The sequence below is a fragment of the Ovis canadensis genome, chromosome 3, assembly GCF_042477335.2.
Source record: "Ovis canadensis isolate MfBH-ARS-UI-01 breed Bighorn chromosome 3, ARS-UI_OviCan_v2, whole genome shotgun sequence".
In the NCBI taxonomy this organism is placed as follows: Eukaryota; Metazoa; Chordata; class Mammalia; order Artiodactyla; family Bovidae; genus Ovis; species Ovis canadensis.
Window position 1 is genome coordinate 145,363,887 of NC_091247.1, and position 18,318 is coordinate 145,382,204.

The 18,318-nt window shown below is 40.5% G+C and overlaps 1 protein-coding gene across 2 annotated transcripts in view; it reads left to right on the forward strand.

Annotated features, from left to right (window-relative positions):
* Window positions 1-463: 463 nt before the first annotated feature.
* Window positions 464-18,318, forward strand: part of SLC38A4 (solute carrier family 38 member 4) — an 80,340-nt gene continuing 62,485 nt past the window's right edge. Inside the window, exon 1 of one of the 2 annotated variants that reach the window (XM_069584499.1) lies at window positions 464-627. The gene's annotated coding sequence lies outside the window, so the exon portion shown is untranslated. The remainder of the gene's footprint in view (window positions 628-18,318) is intronic. The other variant, XM_069584497.1, reaches the window with a different exon arrangement.

The following is an 18,318-nucleotide window of genomic DNA, read 5'->3' on the forward strand; positions in this document are numbered from 1 at the left end:
AGCCATGGTTGAGGGCTGGCAAACTATCTTCTACACTGCTTTTGCATTAAGTGATTTTTACTGTGAATGAAAGGTTTTTCATTTACAACCCTTCCTCAATTTTTTTTCCTTTATGTCAGATTCAGGTTTGACATCATCAAACCTACAGGAAGTTTAGGGCCACTGACTGAAAGAAAAACTCTTTTACAGACTTCAAAATGAGCATGGACATGTATTTCCACATATAGGACAGATCCAATAAATGCAACCTTGACTAATGAAGGAACTTAATCGTTTAAAAAAAAAAACCCACAGAAAAGCTCAACTCACACCACGATATCCTCTGCTGTCGTGGGTCCAGGAAAGCTGGAGCAGGGGCTGGCAGGTCCCAGGCTTCACTCTTGGGGGACAGCTGGACAGCTCAGCCCCACCTGGGAGGATGCTTTCTTGACATCTCAGGTTGCCGCCTGACGATTGGCGGCTGGGGCTGGAAGGGAGGGTCCACAGGAAACGCGACACTGGGGATGCTGCCCCCTATCACATGATGGAAATTTCCACTCTTTAGAAAGGCGAAAAGAAAAGAAAGAAGGGTCTCTCAATCCACCCTTTTCCCCTGGATCCCAATCGGGAGAGGGAAGAAAAAGGCGGGTGAGTGAAGCTGTTTATATTTTCCGTTGACTTAAAGACTTGTCAGTGTGCAAACCTGTGGCTGGATCCCAACTGGGATAAGTGTGTGTGTGTGTGTGTGTGTGTGTGTGCGCGCGCGCGCGCTCGAGTGCGCATGGGGACACGCACACGTCTGCAGCGTGGTCTCTCAACCTTCTGGGGCTTAGGTTAGACGCTGTGGCTCCTCGTGTCTTGTTGATGGCCCTAAATCCTTATCGTTTTCCAAAGGATCCCACTGCGTGTAGGTTACTGCAGGCTAATGACCGGACTGACTAGGAATTAAGTAAACCAGGGCAAACCGAGGTAAAGGGCACAGGCTGGGAAAGCTCCTGTGAGTCTCTATGCCAGGAGAAGTGACTGTGCCAAGGCGGCCTATTCCTGGGGGGCGGGCAGTGGGTGGCTTGCGCTGGAACGCCCCGCCCGCGAGCCCGGGTTCCCTGGGTGCTCGAATTTCGAGATGCTTGTTTTGAGACCGCCATCCACAGCCGTGGCGCCGCCGCCTGCCTGGCCAGGGGATCCGAGACCCTCTGGAGGAACTGGGTCCACCTTAGCTCAGGATCGTGCTGGAGAGGTGTTACCCGAGTCGCGGGACAAGTGCCCGCGTCCTCGGGGTGGGGACACTGGATGCAGGACCTAAAATAGACCCATCTTCCCTGACAGCTGGGCCCCCCGGGAGGCCAGCGCGGTTCCCTGGGTCGGGAGCTCGGGCTTGACCCAGGAAACTCCGGGGAGGCTCCTTTAGGGGAGGAAGAAGGCGAGATCAGCGCTGGATTTGGGGACCGTGGCTGCGGGCGGTGAGCGCGTTCCTTGCCGTCGGACTGAGAAGCCTGGGGCGCACAGAAAACAGGGAAAGAGCGGCGCAGAAAAGCGAGCAGAAAAGACAAGTGGAACCAAGGAAACGGAGAGGGGCCGTCGGGGAAGAGGGTTGAGGTCCAAAGAGGAGGGGAGAAGGAGAGAGCGACAAGGGTCCAGACCCTGAGAGGGGTAGGAGTAGGAAGGAAAATGGAGAAAACGGAGAGAAAGAATGGAAGGAAGAGAGGATGGAAACGGGAGCGGGGACGCTGGTTGCACCTCGGAGTCCGGGAGAGGAGAAGGGTGAGCGCGGGGACCAGCTCCAGAGCCGCGCGAGATGCAGGGAGGGGCTCTTCGCACAGGGGCGTGCGCCCTAGAGAGCGCTGGCTGGAAGTGGAGAAACCGCGCATCCCCTAGCTTCCCCTTAGTGATCCAGTAGGGAGGGGTTGCGAGTGTCCCTTCCACGTGCACCGGAATCAACCCAGAAGTGGGCACCAGGTTGCCGACTTGGTTTGAGGAACTGGGTAAACTAAACCAGGGATGATCCAGAAATCCCCACCTGCCGTCCTCCGCAGAGCCTTTAAATACCCGGGCCTGATTTCACCGGAGGACGCCAGATTGGCTGTTGATGTGTATCTCTTAGTGCAAAAGGTGTATTTCTACCTGTCTCAGAGGGATCTTAGACCCTGAGAAGAGAGGAGAAGCGAAGGTAACCTCTGCGCTGGAGCTGTAAGAAGACCTGGTCTTGCACTTACCTCCACTGCCTCCTGGTCAGGTGCCCCATCCCCCAAGCCTGCTGGACCTGCTTTCTTTGTTATTGGTTGGGTAGTGGTGCACTTTGGCACCCTTAAGGAAAGGAGGGAGTGGCCAGCCTTTCACCATGAATGGTCTGTTTCCCAAATTCCTGATTTCCTATATTCATCTTTATTCGCTCCCTAGGCAGTGCAGACATAATCATTATGACATCATTATGACTAAACTGTCTTATGCTGTAAAGAGAAGATCCTACACCCAGATCACAATTTCCAAGGCCTGGGTTTGTTTCAGCTTTGGTTAAAACTTTTCATTGACCTTAACTTTTGCTGGGAGGAGGTGTAAATTCGCCTGTGGGGTTTTTTTTTTTTTTGGTCCCCATACTGCAAATAAGTCTCTGAGGAGTGGGTGAGATTGGTGGACTCTCTCATATGGAACACAAGAAACGTTTGTGTGTGTGTATGTGCACATGTGATATAGTCTCAAATTCTAACAAATGAATCTACAGAAAAATCTGTAGATTTTTAGGTAGAAGATTATCAGCACAGAGACACTGAAGAGAGTATCTGATCTAGACACTGAAGAGAGTATCTGATCTCCCCAAGTTACAGAATACCCTGGGGTGGCAAAGAGACATGACTTAGCGACTAAACAACAACAAATATGTGTTCAGAGACAGAAAGCTTCTAATGGGCTGATTTTATCACAAAACCTCAAAAAACAGGAAGACTTGGGTAAAGGGATAAATAACTTTCCAGTCTGTGGGCATAGGATGTCAGCTCTTCTGCCAGAGGATGGAGTGCTAGGTGCCCCAAAGAGGCTAGTTTCTTTTAGATTCATCATAATAATGGCTCACGCATACATATCAATTATTATATTCCCTATATGTTTCTAAGTGCTTCTTTTAACATTTGACCCTCATTTGACCCTAGCCTATTGAGCTGGACTATATTATTCTAGCTATATTATCAGAGAAGGCAATGGCACCCCACTCCAGTACTCTTGCCTGGAAAATCCCATGGACAGAGGAGCCTGGAAGGCTGCAGTCCATGGGGTCGCTAAGAGTTGGGCACAACTGAGCGACTTCACATTCATTTTTCATTTTCATGCGTTGGAGAAGGAAATGGCAACCCACTCCAGTGTTCTTGCCTGGAGAATCCCAGGGACAGGGGAGCCTGGTGGGCTGCCGTCTATGGGGTCGCAAAGAGTTGGACACGAGTGAAGTGACTTAGCAGCTATATTATAGATCAAGAAATGGAGATACACAGTGTGGGAGATATAGAACATTTTTGGAAGTTCTGTTTGGGCATTAATTATTCTTAAGTGTACAGAACGATCTTCTTTCACTTTACATTTAATCATACTCAGAACTAGACAGGTTCTGGAGACCCAAGACTGACTTCTTAGTCTATTAGAGACTAATTCTATCCTAAGAAAGCCAAAAGCATGACCATGAAGCTTAAGAATTAATCTTTGTCAGACCCAGGACTGGATTTTTTTTACAAGTGGCATTTGAGAAATGCATAACTATGGTTCAGTTCAGTTCAGTTCAGTTGCTCATTCATGTCTGACTCTTTGCGATTCCATGGACTGCAGCATGCCAAGCCTCCCTGTCGATCACCAACTAGCTAGCTCAAACTTATGTCCATTGTGCCAGTGATGCCATCCAACCATCTCATCCTCTATTGTCCCCTTCTCCTCCTGCCTTCAGTCTTTCCCAGCATCAGGCTCTTTTCCAATGAGTCAGTTCTTCACATCAGGTAGCCAAAGTATTGGAGTTTCACCTTTAGCATCAGTCCTTCCAACGAATATTCAGGACTGATTTCCCTTAGGATGGACTGGTTGGACCTCTTGCAGTCCAAGGAACTCTCAAGAGTCTTCTCCAACACCACAGTTCAAAAGCATCAATTCTTCAGTGCTCAGTTTTCTTTATAGTCCAGCTCTCACATCCATACATGACTACTGGAAAAACCGTAGCTTTGACTAGATGGACCTTTGCTGGCAAAGTAATGTCTCTCCTTTTTAATATGTTGTCTAGGTTGGTCATAACTTTTCTTCCAAGGAGAAAGCATCTTTTAAAAGCATGGCTGTAGTCACCATCTGCAGTGATTTTGGAGCCCAAGAAAACAGAGTCACTGTTTCCATTATTCTCCCATCTATTTGTCATGAAGTGATGGGACTGGATGCCTTGATCTTAGTTTTTTGAATGTTGAGTTTTAAGCCAACATTTTCACTCTCCTCTTTCATTTTTAAGAGGCTTCTCAGTTTATCAAGCTCTCAGGACAAGCATAATAAATATAGCAGCTTGTGAACTTCTGAGCTAAAGGTTTTTCTTCTTTTATATTATCATTTTTGTTAATTTCTGCAGTGGTTTTTAGGCATATCCCCCCCGCCCCCCGCCCGCCATCCTTTGTACTGACAATATTTTTTCTAACTATTTTTTTGGTTTTATTTTTTTTCTTCTCATTTTTAAGTTTAATTTTTATTTTATTTTGGAGTATATGTCTATCCATTCTTTTTCAGATTCTTTTCCTGTTTTTAAAAAACAAATCTCTGTTTTATTTTTTATTTTTTGCAAATCTAAGCAATAATTTCTATAGAAAACAAAAGTTGAATGAAGTTTAATGATCATATATTTTAATATGTATAAGTAATATTACTATTCTAAAAATGTATAATATATATAAGTAATATTAATATTCTAGAAAATTCCATGTATCACATGAAACCATCTCGCATACTACTACTACCCTGATGATGTCTTGTAGGAAGATGAGGGATAGAAGAAGAGGAGAGCCAAAAAAAAGGAAAGGAAGACTCTTCAAAGTCAGACTAAGAGTCAAGCCCTTTTTATGTGTGAATCACATTTAATATTCACACAGTACTCCACTGTATAGGTATTTGTAATTTCCATCTTACAGAGGAGGAGATTCCAGCTCAGAGAAATTAAGCAAAGAGCCAGGGATCACAGAGATAGTAAGCGACAGGGCTGGCATCAGAACTGTGGTCCCTCCTATGCCAAAGTTCCTGCTTCCTATAAAGACAGCAATAAGATGAAGACTACGAGGAGAGCAAAAACTGAAATCAAGAGGCTTAGAGAGGTGTTATACAACAGAGTGGGCTGTGAGAAATGGGAGAATGGAAAAAACAAATCACTTTCATGTGCCTGCTAATCTTCTGATCTTCTTTCCACTGTTTGTAATGACCTAATTTCATTCATTCATTCTGCAAACAATCACTGAATATCATTATCCCCCAGGGAGTGTATTAGGGAGTTTCTTTTCTCCTTGTCTCCCTAACACCTACCAGAGTCCCAGGCAAATACTAGGTGCTCAAGAAATGTTTGTGGAGTAAAAGGATGAGTCTAGTGAAGGAAAGAATAAATAAGCAAACAGTTGTGTTAACAGCATGTGAAGGGCCAGGGAAAAAAAATCAGACTTGAGCACTCTGCCACCAAACTTGGCTTAGGAAAGGGGTCAGAGAACATTTCTAGACCAAATGATACCTCAGCTGGGTTTTGAAGCAGAAATAAAAGTCAGCCAGACAAGGAAGTGAAGGAAGTAGGGGAGGATTCTCAACAGAAACACTGGCCTAAGCAGAGAAAGAAGTTAGAGACCACTCAGGAATTTAAGAGTTCAGTGGAGATTGCTGGGAGGAGGTGAGGGTGGGGGTGGGGATGTGTGGGGAGGTGGAGGGTGGGGGAGTATATGGTCTGGGTCCTCGCATGATTTCTCTGCAAATGTCCCATAGCTCAGCCTCTCTCTTGAATGTCAGAAGTGAAATGTGCTAACAGGGAACAAAATGACCGACTATAATAAGAATTAGTGATACATTTTATTATTTTATCATTTTATTATGGCCCTATAATAGAGGACTATAACTCTTTATAATGTTAGTGTTTTAAAACCTAAGTTCAGATAAGAAGACCAGACTTTGTTGTCCTCTGTATGGGAAAACCAAATTATTTTTCTTGTTCTCGGATGTTTTATTAAACTATAGGGACAATCTACATAATCATGAAAAAGACTTCCAAGCTAATGCTTTATTATGCTTTTCTTAAAAAGTAGCTCGGAGGGCTGTGGGTTTCTCTTCTTATTTTAGTTTTTGTTGATTATTGCATTTTATCATGCTAAAGAAGAATCAGAAAATAAAAATTTATTTTAAAAAAATGAAATGAGAAGACAGGAATACATTTCACTCTCCTATCTCCAAAATAGATGTTTAAGCTGAGTAAAATTCTAGCTTTTGATAGTAGACTTTGAAAACTCAACTCTCATCATCTCTTTTTTCTTTAGGGATCTTTTATACTAGTTTTTCATTGCAGGTTCAGAGGTCTGCATGCCACTTCACCATTTCCAGACTTGTAAAACACTCACTTACACTGTCATGAGGAAGGGAATTCAAAGAGTGACTGAAACCTATAAGCAATCCCAAACCTAATTTCCATTAACAGATTAAAACCTCCACATTTTAGCATTAGATCTCCTTGGGTAAGTTTCTTAATCTTTCTGAGTTTCAATCTCTTTGTCTATAAAGTTTGGATCATAATAGAATCGATCTCATGATCTATTAAATGAGTTAACATGTAAAATTCTTAGACTAATGCCTAATACATAAGAAGTGTTTAATATGTGATAGCTCTTATCATTAACGTTACTCCTGCCGTCACCCAAAGCACTGTTTGAAGCGTTAACAAATGTCTATACTAAGTGTTATTTGATAACATGTTCTCCTCCAAGTGCTGTAACTACAATGAAGAAAACAGAAGGGAAGAAATGAAAAGAGGGCTAAATAATACTCATGTGGGACAGTCCAGCCCAGAATAATGTCGTTCCCTGTATGGCACTGGCAACCCACTCCAGTACTCTTGCCTGGAAAATCCCATGGATGGAGGAGGCTGGTGGGCTGCAGTTCATGGGGTCGCTAAGAGTCAGACATGACTGAGCAACTTCACTTTCACTTTTCACTTTCATGTGTTGGAGAAGGAAATGGCAACCCACTCCAGTGTTCTTGCCTGGAGAATCCCAGGGACGGTGGAGCCTGCTGGGCTGCCTTCTATGGGGTCGCACAGAGTCGGACACGACTGAAGCGACTGAGCAGCAGCAGCTGTATAATAAGACTGAAATGTTCCTTTATTCCCTGTTAGCTATTTGTCCCTAGCGCTCCTGATAAGTCTAGTGTGTATTCATCATTAAAATGAACATCATGTCCGGTTCCCTTGTTTTCTGTCATTTTTGTCTCATTTGGGCACTGCTGTCACCATGGTACCTCATATAGTGTCTGGTGTAAACAGACACTCATGCATGTTTATTGAATGAAGGAAGGAAGGAAGGAGGAAAACATGTTCCCTTCTTTAAAAAAAACAATATTTATTCTTCAAATAAATGCTTTTTCATCGCAATATTAAAGGCCTTTACAAAATAAATCTGCATTGTGAACAGTCAATATAAATATTTTAAAATTAAATTATTTTTTCATTGTGCTTCATTGCACATAATGAAACACACAGGTTTGAGAGTCAGGGCCTGTGGATATGAATCCTGGAGCCATCACAGAGTTGGGCTTCCTGGATTTGGATCTTGGCTCCAACCTTCTGACTTCTCAGGTTCAAATTCTGGCTCGCTCACTTTCTACCTGAGCCACATTGAGCAAGTCACTTAACTTGACTGCTTCATTCTCTTCATCTGTAAAGTGAGTGAAACAGTTCCTATTTCAGAAGGATTTTATGAGAATTAAATGAGTTAATTTATTCAGAAGCATATTTGGCACTTTGTTAACAGTTAAACCCTTTATTTCCAGGTAGGTATAATAAAAGTACCTGCATTACAGAATTAATTCAATGATACTGCATGATACATATTAATAACAATAAACACCCCCAAATGTTACCGTTGCTACTGCTGTTATAATTCTGTTTTATGGGGAGGAGTTGGAGCCCTGCCCGTAGCCTTTCCATTCTCGGTCCATTGAAAGTTTCATTGATTCTACCTTACATTTCCTCCCCACTCTGTGTGTTTGTGCTGTTTTTTTTCCTTGCTTCATTCGCGCCTTTTACACCTCAGGACAAGGACTTCATTCTTTGTTTTGGCATAATTTTATAACACTGGGGACACTCACAGTACTATAAAAATGTTAAATGAGAAAAAGAAAAAAAGACGTAACTCACCAGGAGGCAACTTTGGCCGACAGCTGATCAGGCTGCTGTTGTGTTCGCAGTGTTGGTACTTGGTGAGGGCCGCCCAGAAGCGTCTCCAGGAGCAACTGGCGGTTCGCGGGTAACGCTCAGGTCCCGCAGGCTCATGGGGAGCATGAGCTGGGTCGCTGTGCACAGGGAGGACCACAGGAGACCCCTGCCTGGGTTGCCACATCGCTCACAGTTTTGCCTGCTTTGCCATGAATACAACTTCACTAGAAAGATCAGGCTAATGAGTCAGGCAATCTTGGAGGGAGACGTAGCAAAGAACTGAAAAAGGTGGGGAGAGAGAGGCATTCTTTAAAGAGAGAGGCTACTGTGATCCTTTCTGTCTGAAGAAATGTTTCCTGCATGCTACATGGGGCTACATGCTATGGTCTTATTTTCTGGAATTTTTCCAAAGGGGACAGAGGAATATGGTACCTGGATGCAGAATGTTCTTATAGACTAAATGACCAAACTGACATTGATTGTTTATGGGATCCAACTAAAGGGGTTTGTGCTTCCACCCTACTTTGTGCATCCCTGGAAAACAGTCAGATGGTTCACAGCTCTGCAGAAATGGAGGATGCTGTGACAGCCCCCGAGAACACAGTTCAGCACGGTTTCACTCCTTCTTGCCTTTGAAGCAGATCTTTAGTGACAGCACACCTTTAAAACAGATCTGATACTTTTTTGGCATCGTTAGCTATGCTGTATTTATACTTGCTGTGCAGAGGAGTCCACACTGTTGGTTTATTTGTATAAGTTTATATTTTAAAACAATTATAGTTTCATAGGAAGTTGCAAAGGTAACACAGAGATTCCATGTACCTTTCAAAGCTAGTTTCCTGCAGTGGTTACCTGGGACATAATGTTTTTACAATATCAAGGCCAGGAAAGTGACATTGGTGCAATATGTGTATATAGTTTCTGTGTCATTTTATCACATGCACAGATTTGTGCAACCACCATCACAACCAAGAGACAGAGGTTCCATGCTACAGAGATGAAGAACCTTTGTAGTCACACCCTCCTCTTTCTCTCTACCCTTGGCAAACAGCTATTTCCCATCTCTTTATTTATTTGTTATCATTTTGAGGATGTTACATAAATGAAATCATACTATATGGAATCTTTTGTGGGATCAATTTTTTTTAACTTGGTATAATGCTCTTGAGAGTCATTCAAGTTGTTGTATCCATGCATGTATGTGTGCTAAGTCACTTCAGTTGTATGCAACTCTTTGCAGCCCTATGGACCATATCCCAACAGCCTCCTCTGTCCATGGGATTCTCCAGGCAAGAATACTGGAGTGGGCTGCCATGTCCTCCTTCAGGGGATCTTCCTGACCCAGAGATCAAAATTGCATCTCTTTTGTTTCCTGCATTGGCTGGTGTGTTCTTTACCACAGCGCCACCTGGGAAACGGGTTGTCATATTCATAGTTGGGGCCTTTCTATTGGCAAGTAGTATTCCAGTTGTTTGACTGTATTTACTGGTATATTTTTATATTTTTTCTTCTCACTTGATATACTTATTTAGAACTTTAGTTGGATTAAAGAGGTGCTGAAGGAACTTGGTGACATGAAGTGTGAAGGTAAAATTTAAATTTTTTTCTCTTAAAAATGACATTTGTATGGTAGGGCAAAAAGGTGTATGAACTACATCTCCATTTAAGATGGAGGTCATTGGAGGGATGGAAAGGAGAAAAGGAATAGGGCAGAGAAAGTATGTCTTCAGACAATAAGTTATAAAATCTAGAATCTGTCAAAATTTCCACACCCATTTAATAATCTATTCTGTGATTTTACGTTTAGTTTAGGTAACTCCAATTTCTCGAAACTAACAAAAACAAAGCCTCTGTAGTAGGAAATCCCCTGCCAGTTTATGCTCAGTCACATAGCTGATAACTCAGGGACAGACACATGACTGGAAATGCCAGCAAATGGCACTTTAGTTTGACAGGGTCACTGAGAGTCAAAATAGCATCTTTGGCCCCAGGGCAACTATCAAGGGTCCAGAGACAGTCAGTGTTACCTTACTCTGGCTTTTCATCCCACCGGCCAACATCCCCTAGAGGTCACTTAAGTGTTAAGAGAGGATGTTACCTCTCACCTGAATGCCCACAAACCTGGACGCTGGTGGCTGTAATGACTAAGGGAGCGCATCACTTCTGTAGGACTGGAAGAGGTAAGCTTGGCCCCCTCATCAGTCAACACCTAATTAGGCAACTTCCCACCCCAATACTACCATGCCTCCAAGCAGAGGAAACAATGAAATATCCACTACTATCTGAAAGTGTATACTCCTTTAAGTAAATTTTTAGAATTTCACATTTTGGGCTTTCTGAGTCAGAACAATTCACAAAATAATACTATCAGTCAGGAACCCTGACTAGAACCAAGTTTAACTGAAGGCATTGTCCACTAAATCTCCATTTTTATGCTTTACGTTACCAGAAAAATATTTCTTATCCTACATCCTCTGCTTGAGGATGGAAGGTAGATATAGGATGCTGGTTCCAAAGCCTAAAACATAGAAAGGACCAGGAATGTCATAGCTAAAATCACTTATAACTTCTTTCATAGGCAAATCTGCTTTTTTGAATCTTTAAAAATGAAATATAATTGTTTTACTGTCTTTATGATTTATTTTATTTTGTATCAATGTTACATATCCCATATTGATTTACAGGCTGTTCTTCTGGGTCACGTCTCCTGTGTTGGACAACATGGTCACACAGTATGTGGTAGGGCAGTTAACTCAACCCTGTAATCTTGAAGAAGCCAACACTTGGCTGTCAGTGGAAAGACTGAACAAAAGGCCCACTGAATTTAGTTTACCTTTCTTATATTAATGCTGTTTACTTATATGACTAATGATGACAGTCATTGGTGGAGCAGACACAAAAATATAAGCACATACATAAACTGTGGTTCCCAGCACTGTAGTGATTTTTTTTAAGGGGTGATGGGGAGGTTGTTTGTTTTTGAATTTTTGTTCTTTAAAGAAAAGAAGTAGAGCTTTTCTGAAAGAAAAATAAAATATAAATACTGCACGTATTATATTAACGTACATAGAAATCAAGTACTAGCTGTACAGTTACTTTCAAACAATGTTGTAACACTATAGCAGTATCCGCACTTTGAAAAATGAAACAAAATCCTATGCTTTACATTATTTTTTATACCAGAATTACAGAATGTTCAAACTCCTTAACTGGTGGTCAAGGCCAACCTCAGACAGAACACGAACACGAACATGTTCGAACTCTGCACGAACATCCCATTTGAGATAAAATAGACTGTAGTCGTTTTGGTATTTCTGGGCCCAAACTTCTGAAACCATTACTCCTGCCTGGAACCCCCCCTCACCTCGGAAGCCACACCATTTTTCCTCTATGTCACCTGCTCTATTTGCCCCAACTCTCTTGCTGAGCCCTCCAGTTTAGTTCCATTACTTGGTGACGGGGACCCTATAGTGTCCAACGTGGAGTAGGTACTCTGGACACTGAACTGGATTCTGCAGTCAGACGTGGGGGTATGCGTGTCCTGCTCAGCCAGTCCTTCACCAGCTTTGGTCTTTGGATAAGCTACTCCATCTTTTTGATCATCAGTTGCCCCACTTGAAAAATGGGGAGATAATATGGCATCATCAACTCAGTGACCATAAATGGGAGCAAACTCCAGGAGAGAGTGAAGGACAGGGAAGCCTGGCGTGGTGCAATCCACAGGGTCACAAAGAGTCGGGCATGACTTAACGACTGAACAAGAACAAAGGTTAGGGTATTACTGACTTGATACAAGTGCCTGGCATAATATTGGGCTGTCATGAATATGTTTATTACTAGTGAGAACTTAAATAAAAGAGATTTTAGACTTTACAAAATTAACAGGTGATAATGATGTGAGTGGAGAATGAAGAAAACTTGATTGTTTAGACTTCTCTGAATCTTTCAACCTTAATTGATATCACAAGGAGGAACAGAGTCAGCAAAGAAGAGAGAGTCTCCAGCTGCCCACCCACTGAGACTGGATACAAACAAATGGAAACAGAATGATTCTTCCCTCCTTAAATCTATGGAAATATGTGTGGCTTGGCACAGATTTTAGTTGCAGTAAGAGATAATCAAGTGATGGATGAATTTTATAAAGAAGGGAATAAATCCTAGATATTAGCTACAAAGAGTAATTAAAATAGTCTCATGATGAATTATCTATCCTTGAAGCTATTCACAAACACAAACTGTAGCCTCAGACAAGTGAAAATTTCCATGAATTAACTGGTTGTTCGAGCTACATAATACCAAATTATTAGAGTTCTAATGATTCCCTACAAATTGGTTGATATTTTACTGAAGCATGGCTTCAATCAAATCAAGGGCATAACTATTAGCTCTTTTTCTGGTTACACTTATGTCTAAACAAACTCGTTTTGTGTTTTGAATTACAGACCTAAAAAGGCTGTGTTTAGACCATAGCATTCAATTACAGACAGAACAGCCATACTTTAAATAAATAGCAAAATATACTGAGTCTGGAATAAAGGGTCCCATACAAATTCTGACTTTTTCCTATTTGGGGCCACACCTTAAATAATTACTCTTTTATTGAGTGGTTGGAACTCTATTGGAACAACTCTAGAGTTGTTTCAGAATAACAACCTCTTCTAAAGGAGTTCTCAATATTAGGTGAAGTGCACATATGCACATGGATCTGTACAAATTTCACAGTCACAGAGGAAGAACATTTGCTCAAAAGTCTCCTTTGTTTAACTAAGGATGTGGAAAAGCTCTGTTAAATTACTGAGGAATACAGTGTTCTTATTAAGGGGAAATTGTACCTGCTATGGATTGCTGATTTTCAAAGAATTAGAACATAGCAAGATTCATTTTAAAATCACAGTCTTATCAAATGCAATTTAATCTTTCAATGTTTTAGAATGCCCTGGGCTCACCATCATGAACTTCATCTGTAATGGCCAAATTCAAAGGTGCCAGTTAATAGAAATTTCTGGTTGGTTGAAGAACTTTATAGTGTCTGCTTTCTGCTTTTAAACTTCTGGGAGAAATGTCAAGGAAAATACATGTAGTAGTTCTGAACTAGGAAACTTAACCATGTTTAATATGGAAATCTCTAACATTTTTCAAAGGAAAGAATGATATTTTGTAACTCTGTCTTCATCTAACTTCAACAATTGTTAATACTTGTCTGTTGCATTTAACCTGTACCCAAGCCTTTCCTCCCTGCTACCCCTACCATAATCATTATCAGATTATTTCTAAGCAGATCCCAGTCATCATACCATTTGGTTCATACATGATTCAGGATGTATCTCAAAAAGATAAGAAGTCTTTAAAAATAAAATGTCATCACACCTTAAGTAAGCCAATGTTTCCTTAATATTATCAAATATTCAGGCAGTGTTCAAATACCTGATTCTCTTTTTTTGTTTTACCCTTACCGTGTTTGAATCAGAATGAAACAGGTGAACACACTCATTGGTTGATATTTCTCCTAAGTCTGTTTTAACCCAGAGGTTCAACCACACTTTATCTCTCTCTGTTTTTTTAACCTCATATAATTTATTTGATGATAAACCCCAATCATATATCTGATAGAATTTTCAATATTCTGAATTTTGTTAATTTATACAACCTTAAAAATATCACCCTAAAACTCTAATCTTCTGCCTTCTTCAATCTAACTCTTGTAAATTGCTTCTGTTTTAAAGAAAAATTGTACTTTGTTGTCATTTCTTTGCCTGTTTCCTTGAGGGTCCTGTCCTGCTGCCTACATTTTGTGCTGCTGCTGCTGCTAAGTCACTTCAGTCGTGTCCGACTCTGTGTGACCCCATAGATGGCAGCCCACCAGGCTCCCCCATCCCTGGGATACTACAGGCAAGAACACTGGAGTGGGTTGCCATTTCCTTCTCCAATGCATGAAAATGAAAAGTGAAAGTGAAGTCACTCACTTGTGTCCGACCCTCAGCGACCCCACGGATTGCTGCCTTCCAGGCTCCTCCGTCCATGGGATTTTCCAGGCAAGAGTACTGGAGTGGGGTGCCATCGCCTTCTCCGACATTTTGTGCAGTTTTGCACAAACATCCTTCCCCACAGTATCTGTAATTTACTGAACATTTCTTCCAGATAGAATCTGGCCAACCTGGAGTGCCCTTTCAGTATGGTTTCAAAATGTGTATTGATCTACGAACCCAGGTGCTTACTCAACTTTCTCTAAGATTGCAAGACATCACCAGTAAATAGTAGGGGTTGTTTTGATTTTTAAAAGCTCTGCTATGTGGGTACATTTTTAGAAGCGTACTTTTCTATTACTGATATACAAAGATATATTTACTTGGAAGTTAACATATTTGGGATTTGCCTTAAAATAATGGAGTGGTTGTTTACACGTAATGAGATTAACCATGGCTGATAATTGTTGAAGCTGATAGTGCATATATAAGGTTTCTGCATATTATTTCACCAACATTTGTATAACTTTGAAATATTCCCAAATAAGAAATAAAAATGAAATACAGTATATAAGCTAAGTTATGTAATGAAACATTCTATTTTGGTAAACTTTATTGCCAAGGACACTTAAAAAATCGTCTAGACCTACAGGGGTGGGACGGGGGTATAGGTTCAAAAGGGGGGATATATAAATATACTTATGGCTGATTCACATAAATATACTTATGACTGATTCACATTGTCACACAGAAGGAAACAGCACAGCATTGTAAAGCAGTTATCCTCCAATTTAAAAACATCATGTCTAAGGAACAATGCACTTTGGTTTGTCTAAAAACAAGTTAGTTTTCAAGTGAAAAAATCAATATTAAATAATATTTAAATAAAATGGAGAAATGGGGTTGGAGCGATTGAAAATGTGACTCGTGCAGAGGTGATTCATTGGTTTTGCGATTTGACTAAGCTGCTTTCTTTAACACTCTAGTGTGGCAGAACCCATCAACATGCTCCTATAGTCCACCAATAGTTGACAAAAGACTCCCTGAAGAGGAATGACCCAAACCCTTTGATTATCCCTTAAGAGAAGATGCTCAGATGGATTATGACAGTCATACTTACAAGCTTTCCCTGCTATTATGCCAGATGAGAATTCAGGTTTTATTTTCCAAGGTGAAGGTCAAAAGCAAAACTTTCCCAAAACCTATCAACGTTTAACTTTAGTTTGAGTTCCCTTTGTCCTATTTGTTGAAAAGGTAAGAGAATTAACACCTTATGCTTACATTAGCCATATATACTAGAAAATACTTTTCAAAGGACATTTAGCTTCTATTCATAGTAAGTTTCCATTATCTCATTAAGTAATTTTGTTGTTTAGTCGCTAAGTCACGTCTGACCCTTTTTGACCCCATGGGCTATAACCCTCTAGGCTCCTCAGTCCATTGGATTTCTCAGGCAAGAAAACTGTAGTGATTGCCATTTCCTACTCCAGGGGATTTTCCAGACCCAGGGATCAAACCTGCATCTCCTGCACTGGCAGACAGATTCTTTACTACTGAGCCACCAGGGTAAATTTAACTTTTTGTTATAATCTGCTATGCAACAGCAAAATTGGCAATTCTAGGGACATTTTCATGGGCAAAAGGTGAGAAGTTGGAATTTAACTGTATTTATCATCATCAATTTAAAATATGTAATAATATCATTGGTGATATTTTTGCTTATATGAGTATAAAAGTATTTTGTGGATTCACTCAGGCTTGGCCCTAATCCTGTAAAACATATCTTCCCTTAAGATATTGAATTATGCAACCTGGAATTCTCCTCTCATGGACTTTTCAGAAGTTTAATGCTCTCAGCTGGTGAGAGGTTATTCTATAACCAGCTTCCTCAATCCCTCTGAGCTATTGCTTTCTACCTACTTAATTTTTAAGAATTTTGATCAGAATTGAAATAAAAAAGCTAACTTGTGTCTCTTTGTAATTATTTCAATAAAACTAATATAGGTATATGTCCTCAGTTTCTAGATTTATTGTTTTATTAAAAAATTAGAAAAATGATTCAATAACCTATGTAAATACATTTTTTAAATTCCTTTTTTCTCTACCAAAATTAAGTGAGAAAAAGAGATGGAGGCAACCCACTTTTGAATAGGGAAAACATGGAAATAGTCAAATGTGTTGGGCTTCAAATTTCATGGGATTTAAGCCAACAAATATACCAAATATTGAGGCCAAAGAAAGACCCAGTCACCTGCTCACATGACAATAAAGCACAAATCACTTTTTCAGCATAAAAAGAGAAGGAATGTTTTTTACTTTTTCTTTAAAAAGATATAGAGTGGGTTTCAGGTTCTACAATGTTCACTTTTAACAAATAAACTTGAAAACAAAATATCAAATGTCATGGAAAATAAAAATAAGGCATTATATTTACAAATCATGTATTTTTTGTAAAATGATGGCCATCAACTCAAATTCTTACACTGCTGTGTCTGTCTTCTTTGCCAGATTCACTGTTATATATCCAAATACACCACAACTTTCAGATTTCTTTAAAAAAAATAATAGTGGTAGCAATAATAGGTACTTAGAAATAGTCTTAAGTATTTAAAAATATTCTTAAGGTTCCATATAAAAATGTTATTTCTACACACATTTCCATTTTGCAGGATATCTAATCTGTACTTGGACAACTAGTATATTTTTGTATGTTTCTTTAAGAAAAAAAAAAAAGGTTCTCCTTATCTTAGAAACACATATAGGCTTTGTGTTGCAATGGTTGCTATGGCAAATTTGTATATTTTAATAAATACCAGACCAGAGTAAACAGACATCACAGCAGGAAGAGGTAGCTGGAAGCATCGAGAGTATGTCAGTATTTCTGTTATGAATATATATGTTTTCAGGTTTTCCTATGTTTGAAATGTTAACTCCAAGGCAAGTTAACACAAGGCAATGAATGCTAATGCTTAAAAGGCTGACTGTTATTTTTAATTAATTAATTTAATTTGAGGCTAATTACTTTACAATATTGTGGTGGTTTTTGCCATATATTGACATGAATCAGCCATGGGTGTACATGCATTCCCCATCCTGAACCCCCCTCCCACCTCCGTCCCCATCCCATCCCTCAGAGTCATCCCAGTGCACCGGCCCTGAGTGCCCTGTCTCATGCGTCGAACCTGGACTGGTGATCTGTTTCACATATGGTAATATATATGTTTCAATGCTATTCTGTTAAAGAAGCCCACGAAAGGAAGTTATTTCTCCTGGGGAATCTGTGAATATTGCAAATAACAAAAGTTTGGAGGCTATTCCTGGAATGTTTGCTAGTAGGCTGAGGAATTAAATTTGCCACCTGGTTTTCAGCCAAGAATACAGAATGAAATGTTTATGGAGGAGCCTGGTGGGCTACAGTCTGCGGGGTCGCAAAGAGTCGGACACGACTGAGCAACTTTACTTAGTTAGTACATGATAATCGCACTTCTGAGTCAAAAATAATCTACTGTTTAAGAGGGTTCTCATAAAAACATTAAATTCCTAGGCTACTTCATATGGTTCATGTACTTAAAAATATACAACCAACAGCAACAACTAATATTTGTTTACTTCTATACAGGTGGCACTCGTGGTAAAGAATCTGCCTCCAAATGCAGGACATATAAGAGGCTGAGGGTTCAATCTCTGGGTTGAGAAGATCCCCTGGAGGAGGGCGTGGCAACCCACTCCAATATTCTTGCCTGGAAAATCCATTGGGCAGAGGAGCCTGGCAGTCTATGGTCCATAGGGTCGCAAAAAGTCAACACGACTGAAGTAACTTAGCACAGCACAGTACATATCTGTATCTATATTGCTACATCCTAGGCTCTGTTCTAAATTCTGTACATGAATGATCCCACTTGTGGAAAAGTAAATAACAAATGCATATGCCTTCTTTAATAAGTTACTGTGTTCAGTTCAGTTCAGTTGCTCAGTTGTGTC